This window comes from Cavia porcellus, unplaced genomic scaffold (genome assembly GCF_034190915.1).
Source record: "Cavia porcellus strain 051 isolate PalLab524CR breed Dunkin Hartley unplaced genomic scaffold, mCavPor4.1 scaffold_8, whole genome shotgun sequence".
NCBI lineage: Eukaryota > Metazoa > Chordata > Mammalia > Rodentia > Caviidae > Cavia > Cavia porcellus.
Window position 1 is genome coordinate 77493751 of NW_026947491.1, and position 19221 is coordinate 77512971.

At 33.9% G+C, this 19221-nt stretch overlaps 1 protein-coding gene across 20 annotated transcripts in view; it reads right to left on the reverse strand.

Moving 5' to 3' along the window:
- Mgat4c (MGAT4 family member C) overlaps window positions 1-19221 on the reverse strand; it is a 698044-nt gene that overhangs the window by 603982 nt on the left and 74841 nt on the right. For 2 of the 20 annotated variants that reach the window (XM_063255246.1, XM_063255240.1), the window contains exon 2: window positions 13753-13786. The exons of the other annotated variants lie outside the window; for them this stretch is intronic. The gene's annotated coding sequence lies outside the window, so the exon portion shown is untranslated. The remainder of the gene's footprint in view (window positions 1-13752; window positions 13787-19221) is intronic. 20 annotated transcript variants of the gene reach the window in all.

Here is a 19221-nt window from a genome sequence, read left to right on the forward strand (position 1 = left end):
CTTGAAAAAACTCAAAACTAACATAAAAATAAAAAACAGGCACAGGAGGGCAAATGTACTGGCACAGCAGATCTATCTAGCTTTTCATTTCCTTTCTCTCCTGAAAAATAGAGGAAATAAATCCATCTCAAAGTAATGAATTGTTCACTAATTAATTTACATGTCACTGCACTAAAGTTTGCAAAGAGTAGAAAACGGTTTTACTTTACGAATATTCTAGGAAACAATTACCCTATTCTTCTGAAAAGTAGTACCTGTCAACCAAAGACAGATAGTTAGTTTGTAATAGTGACATGCCAGTGACCAAGAAAAAGCTAATGTTTCTTATATTCATTTAAGTGAAGTAGAGAATATGGTGAGACATGCACTCGTTTACCTGGATTTCCAGAGGAAACCGAAGTATGCTAGCAATTGTGGGGAAGGGGTGAATTACTTGACCTTTCAATATGAACTTTTTCTTCTCACTTTCCAGCAGTATATGCTATACACTCCGAGCTGCTTTTACTGTTCTGGTGATGGATTTGCTCCTTTTGGTAGTGAAGATAGATTTGCACTAATCTACTCATAGTTTCTCATGGCCGTGACAACCAGCATTTGAGATAGAACTTCTAAGAAATAACAGCATCATCGTGATCTCAAGATGGAAAGCATCCAATCATTTTGCTCTCTTTTTTAGCTAAAAACCATCCCAAGTCTGTAATAACCCTAGTTGCTTAAAGGGAAAGTTGGAAAGAAATAGCACAAATTACAGCACACTATAAGGTGCATTCTTAAATATGCATCTGATAGTGTCACATAGGATCACAAAAATTCAGAGAAATTAGTAACATCAATTTTAAAGTAGTCATGCTGTATAACAAAATGAGGAGTTTCTTGAAAATCTAACGTCCACTCACCCTAAATCTAACCCTTTTTTCATTTTCCACGACTAGCAAGTCTATTAGTGTTTCTTTTTAGAACAGTGATTTGTCATGCCAATATTATCATCAAAATTTGAAAACTAAATTATGCTGTCAGAAATGCACATCACATTTCTTTAATCTCAATAAATGACTGTTTCATGTAGTATTTAAATCCAAAATGCCGAATTGTGGGGTTATCTAAGGGACAAAACTGATCTGTCAGAAAATCATTAATTTGTAAAGGTGTTTTTATTGGAACAATAGAAAATAACATGAAAATTCCACTGACATACAAAATATGAGAAACAAAAAAGTCATAAATAGTTTAAACAATTAACCAAGTTGAGCCTCAACAATCCCAAAATTTAATACATTTCATAAGTTTTAGTAATCTGGACATCACATCAGTTTTGCAAGCAATGTCTCATATTAGAATTTGCTTAAGTCAGTAGTGTCTGTTTCATGGTTTATTATTAGGCGATCTGATGTAAGTATTTAAATTGTTAAGTTATATGCACTTTATTCCTTAAATTGGTCTGAACAGGTGATTCTTCATCAAGAGATTTTGTCCCCCGAAATCACTGGGCGTTGCGGTCAGACCCTTTTAGTAGTCACCCTGAGACCGTAGGGACGCTTGTATGTGATAGGACCATAGAGGACTCTTGTCCAGGAGGCTGCTAAATGCTGCTCTGGGGATTCCTCCACAGAAAAAATATTGCCGCAAGCAAACAGGCTGCTGTGAAACTCTTATCTAACCCGAGTGGTAAGTTAAACTCTGAAAATGACCCTCCATTCTTTTTTTTTTTTTTTTTTTTTTTTTATAAAAACAAAAACTGTCCTTTCCATGTTTCCATGGTGTTTATTTTGATTATCTATTGCTCTACAGTGGCCTAAAATGATATCAGTCATTTACATATTTCCTGACATCAGCAGTGAAGTGGCTCCAGGAGTGGGCATCACTCATCCGCCCTGCATTCCTCAGGCACAGAGGCCTGAAAGGGACATTTGGTGTTTCTCAGCTGGCTTCCTGCCCAGAGATGCTCTGATTAATTCTCTTTGCATTTTAATTGTCCTTTTAGTCCACCCTAACAAAGTTTCTTAAATCTGTGCAGCTCTTTCCCCACGAAGTTTACTAGACTCTATATTTTGGGAGAAAACTCTTTTCTGTCTTGGGCTCCTTTTCAGACTACTTTGGGAAGATCCCTCAAATTTCTAGTTATCTTATTATTTAACAGAGCAGACCTTAAAGCAATACTATTAGCTGTCTTGGAAGACTTTTTGTCTGAGAGACCTTATTAATGTAGACCTCCTTAGGTTCTTAATAAATCTAATTTACTAATCTAATAAAAGTCCATCTTGAATGTAGCTTTTGATTAGAATCTTCATCTCAGAATGAAAATACTCTGCTTTTTGAAAGCCTGAGGTTGAGAAACACAGGTTGTGGGGTTAGTGAGGAGGAAAAATCAAAACTATTTTGATGTATTTAAATGATTCTTCTAAATTCAATTTGAAATAAATATTTGTTTTCCAACTTTCTTTCTTATCTATGAAGTATCATTTGAGTGGTTGGATTTTCTTGGCAGCTGAAGTCTCCAAAGCAAACATTTCAATACGACCATACAGAGGCTCTATGTCCTCTTGTGAGTTATCCTCAGAGTCATCTGTGATTGCTTACTCTGCAGTATATTCACTAAGACAGTCACAAAGTCATCAAGGTTCAAGGAGAGTGGACTTATACAAGATCCCTTAATGGGGAAGAGTTACTGAATTGTTGGCACACTTGTAAACTATGGCGGTTGTTATGCTGTCTTTGTTTTGAACTAATGTCCCAATTAGGACCTATTAATATCAACATCCACATGCAAGGTCATGGCTTTAGCTGTTCCCCATGCTGATCCATTTCTCCACTACCCTTTATCTCAATAAATTCATCATCTATTCAAAATTACTAATGATATCTTATCTGTGTCATGAATAATAAGAAAAACGAAAGAAATGAAGGACACAGTTAATGATCTTAAAGCATCCATTAGTCAGCTGAAGAAAATTCTTAAGTATGAAACAGGATTCTAGACAAACAGAACAACATATTAAAAAAGAAACCATTTGCCTGGTCACTAACATAAAGTAGATAGATTATTCATAGATATTGAAGCATATAATTAAAATGAATCCTTTCACTTAAATCAAGGACATAAAATGGTGAAGGTTGAAAAATGCCAATGGAGTTTCGGGAGAACATGGCGGACAGATAGCAGTAGCTATGGAGGCTCTCTGAAACACCCAGCTTAGAATTCAGGAATGGTGCTGAGTAAGGAATCATAAGCAAGAGGAGATATGCCCCTGTGACTCAAGAACAAACTGGGCTGAGAGAAACCAACTGGGAATGCAAACCTGGTGCTATAACAGGAACAGATAAAGCCTCAGCGTGGAAGCTGGAGCCCGCGCCACTGGAAGCCACGATTTGGGTTTCCTGCCGCCATGGCTGCGTCTGCATCGGCTCGGCAGGGAGAGAGATGCACGGAAGCTCTGAGAACGGGAATCGGTGAATGGAGTTGAGAGCGGGACGGGCAGGGAGCCGTGCATCCACCTCCGGTGAGTGAGGGAAAACTGGGACTCTTCCACGGTCTAGGAGACTCCAACAGAGGACATTCTGGGACCGGGCAGACTTGCGGGAACAGGGCGCTGAAGTGACTTCAGTCACCAATACCCGTCTCAAGCGGGATTGGTGAGCAGTGCCTAGCTCACGTGACGCTGCTTGCTGAGACCCAGTAGGCTAGCACAGCCCAGGTCCCAGCTCCTGAAGGCAGATTGACCTGGAGGGGCGGGCCCCACATAGGCTGCCTGGTCTGCAACTTCCTGGTGTGCTGCAGTGGGCAGGAACACCTAGCCGGGGCAATTCAATCAGACTGTGACTGACAGGGAAGGACGCTGGGCCTCCTATATACGCTTGCATATATAAGGAACAAAGAATATGGGAAGAGGCAGCAAAAAGAAAGGGTCCTCGACCCCCAATCCTGAGAAAGAGGCAAAAGCAGATACGCACCAATAGACATAAAGCACTATCTCGAGAGCCTCATAGACAAGTTCAGGAATGAAGTTATTAATGACCTGAAGCTAGACATAAGCAGAATAGTTAGAGAAATGCTAAGCACCACCCAAGAAAAAACAGATGGTGGAATAGAAGAACAGAAAAAGAGGGGAAAAATGTTTAATGGAGAAAATAGAGAAAGCATAGAATACATGAAGCAGGTTCAAAGAGATTAACAAGAAACTAAAAAGTGTATTGAAAACTGGCATAACAGCTTGAAAGAAACTAAGGACAGACTATCTGAACTGGAGGGCAGATTTGTAATATGGGAGAATGAAATGAAAAACTTCTTAAAAATAACAAAGAAACATCAGTAATACAAAGACTAAAAAATGATAAGAGGGTCTATAACTTAAGAATTAAGAACATAAAAGAAGAAGTAGGGATACAAACAAATGAACTACAAAAGCTACTCACAGAAATAATCCAGGAGAATTTTCCTAATTTAGCAAAAGGTAAAGATACTCAGTTGTATGAAGCATACAGGACCCCACCCACCTACAACCCAAACAGAGCAACACCCAGGCATATAATAATTAAAATTCCAGAAATCCAATACAAGAACAGAATATTAAAAGCCATCAGAGACAAGAAACAGATCACTTACAAGGGAACACCCATCAGAATTACAGCAGACTTCTCCCACAAACCATCAAATCACGAAGAGAGTGGGGGGAAATAATTCAAGCTTTGAAAGATAATAATCTCCAGCCAAGATTGATATATTCTGCACAACTATCCCTGGAAATTGATGGAAAAACAAGGTGCTTCCAGGATAAAGAGGAACTAGGGGAATATGCAACCACCAATTCAACTCTACAGAGAATACTGCAAGATATTATAAAAAAGAAAAATATGAAGAATCCAGAAGTAGAGGCAGAGAGGCCACAATGAATGGAGCAGAAAACAAAATGAAGAAGACAAAGTGACAACTAATGACAGAAAAAGAGCTCAACAGAAATGAGGCAGAGAAGATTGGATGATAGGAACAGCTATTTTGGAGAAAATGATATCTTAAGTGGTAATACTGATTTAGTATCATCTTGTTTTGAAGTCTCATCAAGCTTTTATTCTTCTATCTCCATTGGTCTAAACAGGTGGTATCTTATTGGATTTTATTATATATGATAGTACAAGCAAAACCTTTTATAGACAAGGAGGTTATACAGAAACCATTGTTCATTTTCTGTTAGTCGATTCTAAATATCCTGTAATACTGTAATTCTCTTAAATGGTTTTACATTGTTTTGATATATTTGATGCTACAGTATACGAAGTTATACTCAAAGATTTCAAGGAAAGAGACAATATGGTGACTACTTTTATGTCGGGATAATCTTGTGGTGAAACACTATTTTGCTTAAATGGTTATGTTTTGATCTGCGCTGATTTGCTGTTATGCCCTCCTTTATCTCAATCTCCATTTTATTATTTACTTTTTTTATCCTTTTAATTAAGAGAAAAATAAATTTAAAAATAGCAGGATATATTATAGTAACCCACTTTGACTTTCCAATATCTTGATTTAAAGCCCTGTATTGCTCTCACCATCTTATTTTGACTGATGTTCCTCTATTCTGTTTTGCTTGATAGTACCAGGTTCGAAAGTTTAGGCAACAGCTGGAAGATAGTGGGATTCATTATGACGCCCTTTCTGGTTGACTATTATCTACTTTTGAAGACCTATAATGTCTCCAATGTTTTGTTTTTGTTGGTTTTGTTCTTTACTCTTTTGTTCAATTTTATTATAACTAATGATATAGGCAATTCTATTAGAGATAGCGGGAGGCATTATGGTAACCATTGTTGATCATCTAGTATTATGCTTTTACATTATCTATTATGTCCACCCTTTTGATTTGACTGACTGTTCTGTTATGTCACATTTGGTTCTACTCTCTTTCAAAAAAGTAATAAGTACTGTGGGAGCAACAAAACCCAAAATGTGTAATTGTCATTGTACAAAAGAGAGGAAAAGAAAGTGCTTTAAACGATATAACTGCATGTATATTTAAGTGTATAACATAGATAATGATACTACTGAGTTTTGTTGAATCATTGAACAGAACTGTTTGCAGTCTCACTGTTGGAATGTCTACTGTATAAGCTTTAATTTTGTAACTTGAACAATTATTTCTAAGATGACAAAATGTAATCCATTAACTAGTGATTTCCTACTGTTTATTTCTTTCTATAAATCTGTATAACTTGTACCCTTTCTCTGCTTTTTTTTCTTTTTCTCCTTAAATAAAATTAAAAAAAAAAAAAAGAAAAAAAGAAAAATGCCGATGGAATATTCAAGAGAAATTTCTTTGGACAAAGCATAGCTGCATATTACAGTAAGTGAGTTATAAACCTGACCTCACCTATAATCCGTTTTACATATGAATATCAAAACATAAAACTAAAACTAACCAGAATTGCTAAGTGGGACTTTCACAGACCTATCCAAGGAAAGGAAATGTGTTCAAAAAAGGATATAAGGGCATTGTGGGGATGATTTTGGTCTTAAGCTTGAGAAAACTAAAAGAGAAAGAATAGAAGCCAGAATCTGCAAAATGACCAGATTTGCCCTGATGGTGGGTTGAAAGTCTGAGAATCTAAAACACATTTGGTTTTTGAAAGACAAAGATTGTCTTGCAAATATTGAAAAAGAAATCTGGTTCAGCAAAATGATCATCCAGAACTTGGATGTGTTGACAAGGGTGTAGGTGTGTGCTATTGTCATGTGAGTAGCACTAGAAAGAGACCTTGGTGAGAGAGACCCTGCTCACTCCACACAGCTAAAGAATCCCTCAGGACAGCACAGAAAGGCTCCACAAGAAAAATATTTCACTAGAGAAATGCAATCTGCTCCTGAAGACTTGGATTCACCTTTAAAATGTTCTTCGCTCAACTTCCCTCTCCTCTCTTCTTTCCTGTGACTATAAATCCTAAAGAATTTTGGGTGACGTGCACAATATGAATGACAGAATGCAGGCTAAAAAGGAATGAAGAACCATCTCTCTGTCTACATGACAGAGTCCTGAAGGAAAAGAGAAAATTATTTAACTTTAAATTACATTCAGAATATGATTATTATAAAGATGAGCCATTCTGATTTTACAGAATAAGGACTGTGTTTTTATCTTATCAAGACCACAGGCTTTTGATAACATGTCACGGAAAGAAAAAATCATAGTGTCTAACAGAGGCTCCATTCTAATTCCCCAGCTGTTTACTTTTTATTTATAAAATACATCACAGTATGCTCCATTGGCATTTCCCACTATATATTTTAAAAGAGGAAATCGAAAGTGGTTGTTGTGATATTTGGTGTGAGTAGAACCATTAAGCTAGATATTATTAATGTCATTTCATTTAATGACAGAAGAACTGTGGATAATATTTATTTTAATAGTTTCGCTAAATCACCCCATATGTCAAGTTCTTCCATCCTAGAGTAAGCAAATGTCAACATAAATAACAAGGACAGTAAATACAAGGATCTTACAGCTGGGTGAGCGCTTCAGCACTCTGCAGTCATTGTTTAGTAATGGTTCTCTTCTCCCATCAGTGAGCTCAGGAACTAGAGTAATGAGGGTGACTGCAGGGGAGAGGGCCCCTTAACTATGCATAACAGCAAGCAAGCTGGTGAAAACTAAAAGAGAAATCTAGCATCGCCGCAGGGCAGGCAGGCCTGTATGCCCACAGCTTCTGCAAAGATCCTAGAGGCCACTGAAGAACAGTGAAGCATCTGAAGTTGAATTCCTTTCTTTCGATTTTGACAAAAGATCGAAAACATGGGATTTTATTGTAGCATTTGTTTTCCGAATAATTTACCTGACGAAAAATTAAGCATGTATTTTGTGTGACTGCACATATACATACAAGGGAAAATATGTATCTAAACGCATTGATTCTCCTTTAAAAGAATAGATTTGTAGAAAATTTATAGCATTGTGACTTAACACTCGGATACTCAAGTGTACTACCAAGATTTCTTCGAGAATGATATGGAAATCTCAAAGCATGATTTTGCATCTGATTAACAGTTCTTTAGTGGGTTTGCCAGGAATCTCTCAGATATACTCTAACCTTCTCTCAGATCACTTTTTTTGATTCCCTGTGTGAATAAGACCATGTGTAGTCCTTGTTTCTCTGTGCCTAACTTGTTTCTCTAAACACTATTATCTATAAATCTACATGTGTCGGAGATTAATATATAGTTAGCTAGAAATAAGAAATTACTATGTATTTATTTTTATTTTTATTTTTATTTATTTATTGGTATTGGAGATCAAATCTTGGACCTTGCGTTTTCCAGGAAGATGCTTTGCACCTGAGCCATATCCCAGGCAAGAAGTTCTTATTTAAATAAACAGTCTCATACGCAATGCGAGATGACTAGAGATAATAGCACACTGTATATTTCCCAAAGATAGAAAAAAATAGTTTGAATGTCTTTACCATAAATAAAAGACAATTGATTGGAAAAACAGGTATGTTTAAAATCATACAACGTACTCATGTGTAGAAGCACCAAACTTTAATATAGAAATAAGTAACATTTTGTATTTAAATTAAAAAGAGAAAAATGTTGATGATAAATTTTTAACAGTGTATTTCTGAGATACAAAAAAATATTCTAGGTCACAAATCAGCACACGGAGACTGACTTTATTCATATCTTATCTTTAGTCTGTTGTTTCCTGAATTGCAAACAGGGAAAAAAGCAAGTGACCTAATTTGATTTTTCACACATGCCTAAACTAATCTCTCTGATGAAGGGAGCAATGAATTCTAATTTATAGACCCGAATCAGATGCCCATCCCTCTTTTTGGCTTTGGATGTTATATAGAATTTAACTCTCCACAAAGTAATAAGCATTTGTGTTATTTTAACGGGGGAGTTGTGTATTCCTATGATAAATATATGCCCACCATATACTAATACATGCTAACCTCAGGTGTCCTATGGCTCATTATTCCTGTTTCCTGAAAACAATATGAATGAGTTGATAGGAAAAATAGATAAGAATTATATCACATAAACTGAAATTTTAAGGTTATACTCTGAGAAAAAAATGCAGCTTCAAGACAACAAAGTTACGCAGAATTTCTTCCTCCCTGGAAACTCGCCCACTCAAAAATAATAAAATTCTTAAACACACTAAAAGACAATTAAAGACATTGTCGATTGGGTTCTAGACCTGTGTTTTCACCTGTAAATTGCTTTTCCTTCTGCAGATCTCCATTGTCAAAAAAGGAGTAATATTAGTGGACAACATATCCCAACTTGAAACACATGTAAAAGGTTTACACTCTGCTATAGCATTGCAGATGGGTAAGTTAATACGGAGTAGGAATGTCTCGAAAACATACCCCAAGACCATGTTAATACATCTATCTCCATGTTATGAAGCATATCTCTCTTGAGGGCCTCTAATCTGTTTATTACAGTGTTTCTCTTTTAAAATTCTGCCTAATAGACGTACCCTAAAAATTGTCTGTGATGTTTAGCAAATCACATACAACTCAGTGGATGGGGAGAGGAGAGGCCCTCAAATTCTCTTTGGAGACCTCCTCAGACTTTGTTTAGTGACATGGAGACATATGTACCAGGTTAAATTCATATTCTAAATCTACAAAACTATTTTATATAATGATGACCCCATTTATATGGCATTTTTTTAGTAGTTACAATCAATTGGCTAAGAAAGTTGATTTTTATTACTCTGAATTTTAAGAATGTCTGAAAACTAATGTTGCTAGATTCAACATTAACCTTCAGAAGTTCATTAATAAATATTATATCTACTTTTCTACACAGATTCCTTTGAGCTGATATGGAGCTGCTGTAGAAGTGAAAATTCACACTTAGACCTGATAACATTTTTAGGATAACATTTTAACTTTGTACAGTGCCTGAAACAAACACTCTAAATTGGTTGATTAAGAAGAGCAGGAATTTGTAATCTCACAATTTGTTCTAGAGTATAGAAATATTACTAGATGGTGTTTTTAAAGGTTCATGAAGGATCTGTTTCGGGACTGCCTTCTACTTTTACGAGTTTCAAGTATGCATTGTCTTAGAAATGGCCATCTTCTTACTGCAGCTTGTCCTTTGTGTAAGTTTTATGTGTCCAAATTTCCTCTTTTGGGGTTGGGGATTTAGCTCAGTGGCATAAGCACCTACCTTTTAAAGCAGGCGATCATGAGTTCGATTCCCAGTACCAATAAAAAAAGTCCTCTTTTGATACCTGTCATATTGAGTAACCCTACTTCACTGCTTGCTTCTATAAGGACACTGTTTCCAAAGAAGGTTAAATTATGAAATGCTGGGAAGCTATATATGAATTCAGAAAAGAACAATTTAATTTCTGCCAACTTCCATTTTTTTTACAATGTTCTTAATGCAGTAATTTAACTTTTGAAAGCTTTCAATTATAACTTTGAAGGTACTATTACAATCTCTTTTAGGTCTCTGGAGTTTGTAATAAAAAATAAAATGTAGCAATTGCAATGAAGTTCACTGGTAAATATGCAAGAAAATATAATTAAATTGCTCATCTTTGAAAGGATTTCTGAATTTGTATGCTTGTAAATTACACACATGCTTGTCTTTTTTGTTTAGGTAACAATTAAAAAGAGAAATAAATGGTTTTCCTTTAGATAAGTATTTTTTGCAAAAATATGCATGCATTCTAAGTTTAACTTTTTCTGATTTTTTAAAAAAACATAGTTTGAATTGATGCATAAAATTGTATACACTTACTGCATAAAACAAAATTTTAAAATATATATGCATTGCCGCAGTTACTAAATGTAGCTAATTAACATAACAACATGGAATAAAACTATTTTTCATGCTACAAACAGTATATCTACTCGCTTAGCATTTTTCAAGAATGCACTAAATTATTGACTACAATCACCATGTTGTACAATAGATTGAAATTATTATTCCTAAGTAATATCTGGTATCATTTGAGTTTTTCAACATTTTAGTCACGCCAGACCCTGACCACCGTTATTCCACTCTGTACTTTTACATCAAATTTTAAAAAACATTCTGAGAAAATACAGACTTGAATAAAAGTGCATATAATCTATCATACAATGCATAGATGTATATCATATAATCTATCATGTATGTATGTAACTTTAAAGTATGAAATATTGTTCTTTTCACTCAAGATTAACATTTGCATTGATTTATGCCTCAAATTAGTTAATAAAAACAGACACTTACTTCAACAGTCAGTCTCATAAATCTTAACTTCACAGTTTAAGAGCAAGACGCCTCCATCTTTTACCATTTGTGAACTGTTGCCTCTATAAATTGTGAAGTTTATAATTACATAATTGAGTTTTGTTGGGATATAGATATCTTTAAAAATTTCTGGAACTTAATCTTTGCTCAAATTCAAAAGCAGAGTCCTCTAATGCTTTATGTTTGTTATTACTGCTTTCAGAGTTGTCTTTTACAGGCTCCACCGTTTGTGGCCTGCAGCACCTAATGAGAAGTCCTAGGTAGAGTTCTATGCATAGATTGACTATGACTAATACATTTTTAATTTAAAAATAACTGTTAATAATTGACTGAACGTCTCACAATAAGTGAAGTAACAAGCATCACACATTAGCTAATTCATCTCTGTCACTCACTTCAAATGCAAGTGAAAAGATGTGCTCATTTTGAAAAATAGTTTGGCTCTGATGAAATGGCATTTTAATTATAGTAGAATAAATAATTTGGCAAATTACTAAAAGCTTAATAAGGTAAACCCTAACTGGCTTAAATGGGACCTGTGTCAGTAATTAAAGATTACTGACAAATATCAAAATACTTGAAACTCATGGCATCAACTAGTACTTTATTTATATTATTACACATTATAACAGATTGACATTGAGGAAATGTTTAAAAGTTAAGATATACTAGGGGCTTGGAAGACAGCTCACCAGCACAAAAACTGCATTGCAAACACAAGGTCCTGAGTTTAATTCCTGGTACCAATATATATATATATATATATATATATATATATCTCCACAATTAGTCAATTTTTATAAACAAGAAATTAATCATCATGGGATTGCTTCTCTATTGATTATGTACCAGATTTATACATCTGAAGAGAAAAAATCACCAGCATTAACCATGTTGGCATACTGGCAATAATTTCAAATTGGACTTCACTCGGTGAAAGATTCCATAAACATCTGGATAGATACAGAGACTACAATGACAAACGCCAGCTCTTAATCCTGTGTACTTCAATATAATTGCCAAACCTTTTTGGCTACAATATTAGATGTACATTATGAGTTTATAGGGATAGGGTAAAGAATTCTGGCTTCTCTTGCAGGGTTGGAGTACAATTTTTTTATTAATTAAATTTATTGGTACATGATAGTTCTAGTATATATCTAGTATATATTATATAACTATATATATATATATATATATATATATATATATATATATCCTAAGATGATATACATGGATATATAGATACATGGATATTATAAAGATATATAATGATCATAATCATATAGCAATTTGTTCCTATACATGTTACATATTTTTTTCTGTTCTTTTACCCTGTCTTTAACTTCTCTGCTCCTCCTTAACAAAAGCTTTGTTACCATTTTTTTCCTTCTTTGAAGGAAAAAATTTTAAATACCATCCTGATTGCATTTTTCTTAGATGTTTAGGAATTAATGTTTTTTCAATCACCATGAATAAACCTGATAAAAATATATGAATGTTTGAGGAAATATAAAATTACTGTACAAAGTTGGCACAGGATAATGCCCAGTGTCTTCTCCAGAGCGTATGCTTTAGATACCCATATTAAAAATTTAAATAAGCATGTCAAACACATTATTTATCACTTGATAAAAGACAGATACATGTATTTGACTAAGGTCACCTCCTATGTACAATTGTATAATTCTGTTAAAATTTGTGATAAACATATTGCATTACATGAAAAAATAATCACAGAAATCTATATTATCTTGTTTCCTACAATTTTCTTTTACTAATTTAAAACAAAAATATATAGAGATGCGATGAGAATAATCAAGCAATAGGTCAGACAGGGATGGAAAAATATAAATTGTCCATCTCACAAAGATTTCTGTGGCTGTCTATGATGAATTTATTACCTAGTGTAGTACATATGTCTGCATTCCATCTGGTTTCTCTGAAATGAAATATGTCTTTCTATATTAAACAAAAATGCTCTCTTTTTACCACAGGAAATTATAGAATTGCATAATACTCCCACTTCTGAATGCATCTCTCTCTGATTTATTTTTTAAAATTTACATTTTTTGATGTTTCTAATAACACAAGCTTGCTTTCAGCTCAGCTATCATAAACCATCAATCTGAGTATTTCTTAATATATAGATAGTAATTGAATTTATTCCTTATATAACCTCTTCTTTGATTTTGCTCTATTTTTATGGTTTTTGTTTAGTATGCATAACACATCACTAACATTAAATCTGTATTGACAGTAATTAAATGAAATGATATATAAAGATGAATTTTGACCTACTGCGAGTTAAATATATTGACAGATTATATTTCAGTTATATCCATGAATACATATTTTATTCATTGTTAGCTATCTTTAACCCTTAAAGCACATTTTTAAAACTTGAAGGGAGTGTCAAATGTAAACTTTTCCTTCTAATGGACACAAAGTGTCTCAATATATAAAACTTAGTGCAAAGTTGCAAAGTAGTGGACAGTACTTACCCCTCCAAAAAGGATGTAACAGCAGAGAAAAATGCTGTCAAGGAGAAAAATGCCAGAATGATTAATAAATCATATCACTATCACATTAAAATGAAAATTATAAAAAAAATTAGGTTGCTGGTGGTCAGATGATTGCCTTCTTATAGACTTGGTAGTAGAATTGTGCGTATTCATTTTTCAGGATGCACTGGTATATAGCTAGAAAACTTGGAATACCTAAACATTGCTAAAGGAACTAGGATTGGTTGGGTCCTGAAAATGAACTCTCGCTGAGCTTTAACTCTCAGAGATTGTAAGCATTTCTGTGAGACTGAAGGTGCAATGTAAAGTGAAAAGTTAAAAAAAAAGCACTAATAGTAAGGAAAATCAGGAAAATAATGAAATAAAATACTAACATTTAATCAAGTAAGAGTTCTACAGAAAATTAATAAGACACAAATGTCTATGTGTTTTATAAGGAGAGAATGTTTTTGTAGCACATTATTAAAAATAAAATGAAATAAAATATTTAAAATGAAGGCTACAGACTATTTCTTAACATTTTTAATTAAACAATTCTTATAAATGGAAATCAATGTTCCTGGTTTGCTTTTATTGTTCTATATAAAAATGTGTAATTTGTTTCTCAGTTTACTATGTGAGGTATATATATATATATGAATAATATGGCCACCAGCAAAAGAAATCACTTAATCACCAAATACCATGGTGTCATGGTTTATGTCAGTGGCCTCATGCATTTGCATTGTGCATTTGTGATTGGTTCACTGTCTAGTGCTTGGATTATGAGTGTGAGTGCTACAATGGCCTATGGGTGGAGCCAGGATGTGATGTAATGGCAGGAAGAAGGTGTATCTCGCTCTTTTGCCAGTTTCTGCCTTGCTGTTTATAGATGCAGTGAACTGCGGCCCCACCACACCACCCTGCTTTGGAGCCAACTGAGTATGAACGGAAAATCCAAAGACTGTAAAAAATAAACCTTTCCTTTCCCAACGTGGGCTTCAGGTATTTTGTCTCAGCAATGAGTAAAAAGTAACTAAGACACATGGAATTCATGGAAAAGCTCAAAGAATGTTGAACAACACCTTAGCTGTGATGTACTAAATTTAGTTTAGTGACTTAAGGTACCCATAGGTAAGGAAATTTGTTGACAAATTTCTCTGATGTAAATTAAACCAGATTTATACAATTATAACTTTACAGAAAAAGTTAAGGAATAACGTGTTTACACATGCATAAATGAGGAAGTTTTAGGACATTAGTCCATTAAAAGAGTTTCATGCTGTGTTGTATAAGTTAAAAACTCAATCACACACCTGGATTTTTAATCATAATAGAGAGGGAAATTCAGGTAATACACAATTTTATGCTCTGGAGCTGTTTTGTATTTAAGATAGGTCAATATTCATCTTCTTTTCTCCACATTCTATCACAAAAAAAATTGGCTATTAAAACAAAATTGAACAAAAAAACAAAATAATTAAGAAATAAATGTTCATTATAATAGCACTCAAAAATTGACTACTGTTGAATTTTATACTTATGTCAATATTTACTTTATCGACTATACAATATACCTATATGCACTGGTATAAAATTATGAAAATACACTAGTATAATTTTGTAGCATTGTATTGTATATATCTTTTAGTATCAGTTCTAATATACTTAATTAGCTAATGATCATATACTTTTAGTAAAAGAATGAATTATTAACTTATATGTGGTTTCTTATGCTACCACTGAGACGTATGTTAAATATAAAAATACATTTCAATATATCTTGTGTAAGGATGAAATAGGATAATGTACAATTGAAGAATAGATGTTTATTTTTATAATAAAATCCCTGGAAACCTATGATATGCCATCTCCACTTAGCTAACATCAAAGGAAGCATTCCCCGATACATAGAGTACATGTTAGGTTTTACTGAGGTGAGGATTTTTTAAACATATTTACTGTATACAAGCTTCAGTAGCTATTGTGATATTGTTGCCAATGGCATCTTCAAAAATAGCAGAATTTATGTTCAACTAACATGTGTAAAAATGAATTACCTTTCATTTTTTGAGATTAATTATGGTATAGATTCTTTGTTAAATTTTAAGTGATTGGGAAATAAATCACATGTGCTATAAATATCCTTTGAACCACAAGCACTGCACATTGACATTGGAGTGTGGATTTTTCATGTTGACAGCTTATTGTAAGATACAAGTAGCCTGAGATTTTCATTAAAGAAGAACAAGGTAAACCTGATCAAACATTCAGAATGAAACAAACTATTTGTTCATTGCTGCAAAGGAATTGTGTATGACATTCTATATTTGATTTATGGACTATATTCTCTACATTGAGTATTTTAATGGTAAAAAAGCAGTACATTTGCTGTTTTAAAAGATACACGAAAATATTTGGGGCCATTTAATTGAGTAATTTTACATTTGCTTGCTCTAAGTAGAGAAAAAAATAACAGGAAGAAATTGTAGTCGTGAGAGCAGATATGAAAAATATGTTTTTGAATGCTATTTGCTTAATGTTCAATACTTTTGCCCATAAAAACTATATTATGATATATAGGGACTTCATTCAAGTAGTGGTAGAATAAAAAATAATCTGAGTTAACATATCCCAGTATTTGTAGCCCCAGTGCATTCATGCAAATACTTGGTGTATTCCCATGAGAGGATAAAATGAGTGATTTAACTTTACCCTAAATGTGAAAAAAAAATCAGAGAAAGAATTAACGGCCATTGCTACTGCAAAATACAGTACATATGGTCCAGTCATGGTAAAATTTTAGTAAAACAGTGCTTAACTTTGAAGGGAAGTTATTAAGCTCTGCATGTGCCATGGTCAGAAGATGTCTTAGAAGCAGAGACTTAAAGCACATATCTCAAATAGGGTAAAGGAAGCAGATGGTAAATTATGGATTATAACAATAGTCTGCTTCTTTGTAAAAGTAATAATAGTTGCTGGGAGGTATTTTGGGGACAGACAGTGAATCTTTAAATTAAAAAAATACAGGGGCTGGGGATTTAGCTCAGTGGTGCAGTGCCTCTCTGGCCAGCATGAAGTCCTGAGTTCAATCCTCAGTACCCCAAATAAAAAATAAAATAAAATAAAATAAAATAAAATAAATAAAAAATGTGTTACAATAAGAAATTACCATTAATTTCCCACAGATACTCCCATTTGCTTCAAATACATGAATGCCATTGTTCTTGCCACTTTCCAAAACTGCTCTGGAAGTCATTGCTCATTGCTAGAGTGGTTTTGGTTCTAAAGTTGTGGTTACTGTGAGATCCTTGGTTGATTAAATGTTTAACTTTCATAGTCATTTTGACCTTGGGGAAAAGCTAGGAGTTGCAGCTGGTTAGAGCCAGTGAATAAGGACCGAAGGAGGTAGCAAAATGCTGTTGTAAACCTGTCTTTCTGTTGCATGGAACTGGCAACAGCAGTCATTTTAGTTTTGATCACACTTCCTAAAAGTAATGGAAGAGCACCTCCTGATGTGTCTTTATATCTGAACAAGACATGGTATTCTGAGGGGCCTTAACTGCAATGTATCTTTTACTATAGTAATGTATTTTTTTAAAAAAAATGTATAAATACATATATTTTGATCATATCTTGTATTAAAATCAGACTTGCAGATATATTCATCTCACTTAGTCCTTCACAACAATTCTGTAAAATACTTATTGTTAATGCCACTCTAGAAGTCAGGAAATTGAGCACTGTGATACTTAGCTAGTGCATTTTGGTCAACTAGGGATTAAGTAACATCTGACTCTAGTGACTCTATCATTGATCCTTGTATAATCAAATCAGCTCATTCATATAAAATGCTTAGAATTCTTAAAGAATTTTCACGCCTGTGTTCTCATTGTTCCCTTACAGCCATTGTAGTTAGTTTGTGGCATGGCAGCATTTCGTTATAATAAAGAGCAACTATACGTCTGGTTTTAAATATTAACTGTAGTCGTGATATGTTTATGATACTGCCAGTGCATCCTCCTTACCTTTCTGGCCATTCTAGCTCATCTTTCTGCTTTAGATATATTTTCCCAAAGAATAAAACTGTGTCAGGTGGGCTTAGCGGCTCAAGCCTTAATCCCACTCAGGAAGCACTTAGGAAGGTGAGGCAGGACAATGCTGTGAACTCGAGGTCAGCCTGGGTTACAGAACGATTTCCAGGCCAGCCTGAACTGCAGAGGAAAAATCCTGTCTCAAAAATACAAAAATAATAATAATAATAATAATAATAATAATAATAACAAAACTAAGTAAGTTCTGCATGCAACTCTATTTCAGAGTCTTTTTCTAGGTTTCTAGGGACTTTGATCTCAGTACTTTCCAATGTTGAAACACTCTTTTGACTCTTTTCTCAAGTCTTGTTGGTCCTTCAATAGTCCTTCAATTATTTGTATTTTTTTCAGGACCTTTAGTAATTTAGGCATCCTAGCAAGCATATTTATTCTGTGTATCTAGTTATAATATTTACAGTCTTATTTTGGAGGCTCAAATTATGTTTTCTTATTTCCTTAAATCTTTGACAGAGATTTGCTGTAAACATATTTTTTTTAAATTTTTAATTTTGAGAATGAATGGAGGTATATAGACTGAAGACAAAAAAGAAAATTTTCCAAAGAAAATTTCATTGTTTCTGTCAGATGCCGGGGATGTAGTGACTCTAGAGCACTGAAGACTGTGGCACTCCACTGAGGTTTTTCTTAACACAGAAGTAAAATCAGGCTACAATCCAAAGGAAATATTGATTTTTGCCTTAGATGGACTATGTCCCCTTTCATTTAGCCCTAGATTGCACAATAGAAATATGACCTTGTAAAACTCTCAGAGAATGGGCATTATTTCCATTTTATACGTACTTGGAGATTCTAATAAACTTAGCAGTTTCAGTTTTATGATGGAATTATTTAGACTTTTTTAAATTGAAGATACTGTGTGACTGTTTTCCTATTTGATTATATGCAAAAGTCAAGATCACTAGAAGTTGCAAATGCCCTCAACATGCAAGTTAGTATTCTGCTTACAACATCCCATCTTTTCATTCAGTTTTGGCTCAGCATTCTTAGCTTTCCACTTTGCTCATCAATGCTTTTAAACATTTTTATATATTCAGCATTTGTAGTTTTGTTTTTCCTTTATCCATAAACACATCCTTTACCCTTTATGGACAATTTGACCATTTTGCCCTAGTGCAGAATGTGTCTCTACTTCTGATCATCAAGTGTCTTCACTTTTTAACATTTGGTTCTTTTTTTCTCAGCTCACTCAGCTGTAATATAAGGAAAGCAGAGATGTAAGAAGAAAAATGCTAAATCTTTGATTTTAATTTTAGTGAAAGCTATGTTACTCATATAATGACAAGTAGTTGGAAGACTTGGAAAAGTATATCCCTTCCTCCCCTTACTAGAATAATGGATCATTCCTCTATTTCAC